We start from the raw sequence: 7,073 nt of genomic DNA on the forward strand, positions 1-7,073 counted from the left end.
TCTTCTAGTGAATTTTTATTATAATTTTACGGCATTTATAGTTGCCTCACTCAATGTCAATTAATTTGTGATTCAAGAATTATGCTTTTACATCATTACATGTTAATATGTAATTTACAAATTTGTTCATAAAAAAAAAAAAGAAAAGCAATTTACAAATTTATGTTAAATGTAATTTTATTTTAGATTAATAAGTTTTTTATTTGAAATATCACTAGAAACAAATCTTTTAATGCTTGTTTATACTTTATTATTTTTTATCAAATTTATAAATATTTCATTAAAAAAATTATGGACTTTAAAAGCTTGAAAAATAAAATAAAAAAGAGGAAACCAAAGTGCAGGAGGGAGAGGGGCAAATGGGTAATTTCATATCTTAAGCCCAATTTCTCCCCTATTTTCTCATCAATTTTGGGATAAAACCTCCTCTTCACAAAATGTGGCCTAGGGAGAAAACAATTCTCTCCCTCATTTTTCAACCCTCATGTTCCATGTTCTCACTCCAATCAAACGAACTCTAAAGTGTTTGTGAAATAAAAGATTACATGTAGAAAATGTTTAGGTGTTCAAAGATTTTTGTACACACACTTTAGTTTAAAAAGAAGGGGAAAAAAAGAGTAGCTTGTCAAACGTCCTTTGACAATTGGCTAGCACCCTATTTTTGTTTGCATCATCACCAAATTCAAACAGGAAGAGGTTGTTGCCAAACCTCTAACTGTGACCTCCTTCACCTTTGTTGATGCCCTTTTTTGATATAAAAAAATGCCCAACAGTAGAAAAAGCCCAATAACAAGTAAAAAAGGAATGCAATAAGAAATTAGTAAGTAATGGCAAAAACAAAGGGATGTAAAAACCCAAAACAAAGAAGATAAAGAAATAAGGCCCAACGGGCCAGCCTAGTAGAAAGTAGCAGTAGGCAAACCCACGGGCCCAAGAAGGGGCGAAAGTGGGGCAAAGCCCAATAAGCCCATGACATTTCCCATAAAAGATAAGCACGAGCAGAGAGAGTGCAGGACCAGAACAAGACAAGGTCATATGTCCGCGGCAGGAATGGCATGGGAAAGAAAGAAGAAAAAGCAGGAAGCAATAAGACAACCACATATTGGCCAGAGCACCACCAACCTGTACCTAACCAATGCAAGGGATGTAGGCCTACGGTCAAAGGATTTGTAGAGGGTGTAATTTGATGGAGGGGGGAAAATGGTTTATTTCTGGTACCCAGCTAAGACCTCTTTTGGGAGCTGCTCTGCTGGGAATGCATCTTTGCCCAAAATAGATAGTAAATGGCTGGGACCACTTGATGCATGCAATAGAGATAGGTAGAAAGAAAACTAAAGCTTTGCCCATCAGAATGAGAGAGATAGACTCACGGCAGAACCAAACAGATAAGGATTTGTTGTGAAATAAGTAATAGAAGAGAGAGAAAGCACTAGGCATGCCCAAGTGTAGTGGAGGCCAAGAGGCCAGTGGGATAGTGGGCAACTCTGAAGGGGTGCTCATAGCAGACAAAAATAGTTGGTGAGCAATAAGGGTAAAATGGAAAAATCCAATGGGGTTAACCTAGTATAAATAGGAACAGTAGCCATAAAATAAGTAAAAGAGAGAAGAGTGAGCATGGCAGAAAAGGCATGCATCAATAGACCATCTTTTCTCTCCCTTTTACAACAAACCCGCTCTTTAAAATCCCAACGAATTAACAAGTAGCTACCCAGACCCATTCCCTAAAATGCACAACTTTTGATGGCTTAGCCCAATAGTAAGGTTGTCCAAGTTAAGGTTTGGGCTTTCTTTTGTTCACTTCTTGCAGAAAAATTTGTCATTTTACACTTTGTTGTATTATTTCACATTCTACTGTATTGGTTGCGCTAACTACTTCCTGCTATAACTAACCTTCTTGCTACAGGATATTTGCTCTTAAATCTATAAATGTGTATTGACATTTGTGGACTAATATATATATATATATATATATATATATTGAGAGAGTTTTAACTTATGGCGTTCATTTTTGATGATGCTCTTCATCATCAGACCAAGACACTAATTGGTTTTTGGTGTAGACATTTTTTATTCAACAATCAGAGACTTTACCAGTTAAGCTAACTAGAACCTAAATATACATATAAATATATATATATATATATATATATTTGTTAATGTTTGTGTCTTTATTTTTGGGTGCTGGGTTTGTGCAAAGACAGACCCTTTAGCAAGGTCCTGCTAGTATAATGGGCCAGGCTCAACTCTCCAACCTACAGCAAAAAGGGCCTTAACCTAGTAGAACGAGCTTTAGCCCATCAACACAAAAAACACCTACAACCTTTAATAGGGTTCTCTTCATAGCATCTTAGTTAAAACCCTTTGTGGTCACCAGTTTTGCTATTAAAACATTATTTCCACAAGTTTTCAACGGTTGTAAAAATCCCAATCCTCAATATCTACTACTATTCTACTAAAGAAAAATAGTCCATCTAAGCTATACAAGTAAGTAATCCGAAATACAAAAATAATTAGTCCTTTGAATGTTGTGCAACCATGGTTAAGACAATTGTGAAACAGTGACAAAATGATACTAGAAAATGTCATTTGGCTAGATTCATTAATGCCCTGCAACGCAGACCCTCAGTATGTCATCACTGTCTTGATTGTGACATGCATCAGATTTGTAAGGACGGCAAACAAAATATCACTATCGCTCACATTTTAGAGCCCGTGAAGCGTCCAGCAATTTATTCATTTCCATTGAGTCGAGGACAAATGTAAGGAACTAACTTGGCAACAAGAATTGAAATTTATAATTTAAAATATTAAGCATTTGACGAAATAAACAAGAAGAACTAGCTTCCCTTGGATACCATCTGAAGGAAATGATAAAACACGCACAAAGGCATAACCTGTAATGTATGGACTCATTACTCACTTGTGGGAGGATCTAGTTAATTACAAAGTAATTGTTAGTGGGTGATATTAGGTACTCTACAAATTTTATTCATTAATATTGAATTCAAATACTTCATAATAATTATTTTTATTATCAGGTTAAGACATTAATAAAAGTTTGATATAGACGGAATTTAAAACTTAAATATTTTATTCAATAATAAAAGATTTTATCAAGCTAATTAAATCTCACAAAAATTATTATCACAATTTTTTTTAAAAATAATAATAATTATTCTGACACTATCAATTATATTCATTTTCACGTCAGTGCAGTATAATTTGTAGCACCATTTTCCATTGTCAGGATTTTAAATAGGTACAAATTAATTGCTGTCCTGCTGCCTTAAGTTATAAAACAACACAAAGTGTCCTGACACAGCCATGTGGCCTATAAGAATGTAACAACACACTGAAGAATATATACATCGGAGCTAATCATTTGATACATATAGAGCGATCTTTGGTTTCCTCTAGATTTGGTGCTGTCTGCTGTCACTCATTGGCAATGGACTTAAGCATGTTGCTAACTGTAGTGCTCCTGTCGATGTTCGTGTTTTCAGCTTTCTTCTTGCTGAAATCACAGGCTTCGCCAAAAGAAATGGAGCAAATCCCAGGTTCCATGGGTTGGCCTATTGTAGGTGAAAGCTTCTCGTTTCTTTCTGACTTTTCAAGCCTATCTGGTATTTACAACTTCATGAAAAAGAGGCAACAAAGGTAACTAATCCATCAAATTTTTAATGTAAAAGGTAATATACAAGTGCCACAATTTATAAAAAATAATCACTTTTACTGTTTCTATTGGTGGTTTTTATCTTCTAGGTATGGAAAGGTGTTTAAGTCAAGTGTCTTGGGTAGATTCACTGTGTTTATGACAGGGAGAGAAGCAAGCAAGATCTTATTACCAGGAAAAGATGGGATGGTAAGCTTGAATCTCTTCTATACAGGCAAGCAGGTGTTAGGCCCAACCAGTTTCCTTCAAACCACTGGAGAGATGCACCAACGGCTTAGACGGCTGATTGCTGAGCCCCTATCACTTGATGGTCTGAAAAACTATTTTCAGTTTATCAATATGCTGGCAATTCAAACATTGGATCAATGGCCTGGGAGAACAGTCTTTTTTCTTGAAGAGGCTTCTACAGTTGAGTTTTGGTTATTTAGTCAAAAGAACATAATATTGCCTAGTCTTAATGCTGTTTCTGGAAAAATAAATAAATCTTTGAATATTGCAGTTCATTCTCAAAGTGAATGGAAATATGATAATGAGCTTAGAGCCCATTGGAGAGGAGCAGGAAAAGTTTGGGCCAATTTCAAAATAATTTCTTCTTCGTTTGCATCTTTGCCATTTAAAATTCCTGGAATAGCTTTTTATCGTGGCATTCAGGTAACAATTCATTACAATACCAAATTGTTGACAGTGAGCTTCTTTAGAAACTCATTCTTGCATTTTAATGACAATCAAATTCATGCCTGAAACCATGCATCAGAAGTTCTGCAGCTTCAAATGTAAGGGGATAAAAGTTCTAAGTTTTGTCTAATACAACGTGTCGTCTGTTTCACCAGGCTCGGGATAGGATGTATGCCATGTTAGACTCCATAATTTCCAAGAGAAGAAATGGAGAAGGGTTTCAACAAGATTTCTTAGAGTCCCTGATAATGAAACATAGCAAGGCTGCAGATGGAGGAGGAGATGATGAAAATAAACTCACTGATACACAGTTAAAAGACAATATACTAACTCTGCTAGTTGCTGGTCATGACACCACAACTGCTGCACTCACATGGCTCATGAAATTCCTTGAAGAAAATCCAGATGTTCTCGAACAACTCAGAGTATTCTAACTTCGACAGCTCATAACCGGAAGTTTTAATTTCTTCAGATTTAGACATTGAATTTAATTTGTACGGTGGATATGCAGGAGGAGCATAGACAAATTCAAGCAAACAGAAAGGATGGAGAATATCTCACATGCTCTGAACTTAACAAGATGCCTTTCACCGCCAAAGTGAGTAGCACAATGATCATTATTATCTTTAACATATATATATATATATATATATATATATATTGTTAACAGCTTACAAGTTCTGAATTCTTTTGTCCTTCATTCAAATTCAGGTAATTAGTGAAACTCTCCGGAGAGCCACAATATTGCCTTGGTTTTCAAGAAAAGCAGCCCAGGATTTTGAGATTGATGGTATGACTCCACAAATTGGATAGCCTCTGACTCTCCAAATATAAGCTAACAGAAATATGATTTAATTATAATTTTTTTTTCTTTTCGAATATTACAGGATATAAAATCAAGAAAGGTTGGTCAGTTAATCTGGATGTTGTTTCCATCCACCATGACCCTGAAGTTTTCCCCGATCCCCAAAAGTTTGACCCTTCTAGATTTGATGTAAGCTCTTCCCACTTAATCAATCAGCAGTCCACCTATATTCCAACAGATTTCATACTTGGAAATAATTTTTCAATCAAATGCAGGAACCCCTAAAGCCTTTCAGCTTTCTTGGTTTTGGTAGCGGACCACGAATGTGCCCTGGAATCAACCTGGCCAAACTCGAAATATCCATTTTCATTCATTACCTTGCCTGCAGATACAGGTAAGATGTACAGATTATACAGTAAATATAAATTATGGGATTTTTATTGATTACAATATATATAAGTGGGGGAGGTCGGATTTGAACTCAGAGTTCTTCTTGATAAGACAACTGGACAATGTCCCTAAGATACACGGCTCTTGGCCTTAGAAAAATAAGAACTAGAATTATCGAAAAATTAATTGAATCGGTTTCTTAGCAGTTGAAATACTCATATCACTTAACAGTAACCATTACCTCAAATTTTGCAGAACTAGAATTCTTTTTCTGAAATTATGATCTCTTATATTATATCACAGGTGGAGTGCTCTGGAGAAGGATGACTCAGTCCAGCCAACACTTGTACGGATGCCAAAAAACAAGTATCCGATTGTAGTTGAGTCACTGTAAAGCATTTCTGCTGCAGGAAATCCTAAGGCATAAAAACAGGAGAACCCAAAGAAGACCACCGCTATCTTATAGTAAAATCAACTGTCCTGTCTAGAAATAACATGCCAATAGATTAGTTGTCAATGGCACTAGACATCAATCATGTACAAGTATCGTATACCCCTATATCAGCTGCAAAAAGATACTTTGAAACATTCCATTACAGTTGTAATGAATGAGAAATCATGACAGTACAGATAAGTAGTATGGAATCGAGCCATCGCTCATACTTTTCATTTCAAATTGCGAATGAAGCTGAAAGAAATGTCAGATTAAATGAGAAGGATATGCGAAAAACTAAAAAGAAAAAAAGAAGAAGCATATTTACTTTTTAGTGGATTTGATTTTTTTTTTTTTTTTTGAGAAACTAGTGGATTTGATTTAAATCACGGAAGCACGGATAGATGTATGGGTGGTACAAAAATTAAAATATAACATGGCAGAGATAGGTATATTAATTAATTATTAAATATATTGTTATTTTTATATTACTTATATATTTTCAAGCACATTTATATTTCATATATGATTAAACATGTAACAATTTAAAAACAATAATAAATAATAAAGTGAATTTATAGCTATTAAATAATGTTTAGAATACAATTTATATATATTTTTTAAAATCCCAAGTGTCCAATCCATTAAATACTAACATGACCATCAATTATCAATAACCGTGCCAAATTTGACTACAGCACACCCTAGTGTGATGATCACTTCTCAAGTATAAATGCTTGTGAAGTGTGGAGGGTAAGTGTTAGAGTTCAAGTCTTTAGGAGAGAGTTTCACACGCATATACATTTAGATTAGGTTAAAGTAGAATTTTTATTTTGTATAAAAAATAAAATAAAATAAAAACAAATATGATCATTTTTAACAATTAAAAAAATATTAAACTTAAAAAATTAGTAAAATAATTTCCAAAAAATTATTATTATTTTTTGGTTGAACACGCAAATAGCCATGTCTGATAGGACTGAAATGTGTCCAACATGGACACATAGCCCATTTTACCATGGTCGTGCTTCCTAGATTTTAATAGACTCTAGTTCTACGACCCAATATGTTTATGCCTAAAGCAAACATGTTTTTCT

The 7,073-nt window shown here is 34.5% G+C and overlaps 1 pseudogene across 1 annotated transcript; it reads left to right on the forward strand.

Moving 5' to 3' along the window:
- Nucleotides 1-3,343: 3,343 nt before the first annotated feature.
- Nucleotides 3,344-6,264, forward strand: LOC115978044 (annotated as a pseudogene). Its single transcript, XR_004088627.1, has 9 exons — nucleotides 3,344-3,657; nucleotides 3,763-4,081; nucleotides 4,173-4,324; nucleotides 4,504-4,773; nucleotides 4,860-4,946; nucleotides 5,060-5,138; nucleotides 5,236-5,342; nucleotides 5,429-5,547; nucleotides 5,847-6,264. The product of XR_004088627.1 is annotated as an abscisic acid 8'-hydroxylase 3-like (transcript).
- Nucleotides 6,265-7,073: the final 809 nt, after the last annotated feature.

This window comes from Quercus lobata, chromosome 2 (genome assembly GCF_001633185.2).
Source record: "Quercus lobata isolate SW786 chromosome 2, ValleyOak3.0 Primary Assembly, whole genome shotgun sequence".
Taxonomy (NCBI): domain Eukaryota; kingdom Viridiplantae; phylum Streptophyta; class Magnoliopsida; order Fagales; family Fagaceae; genus Quercus; species Quercus lobata.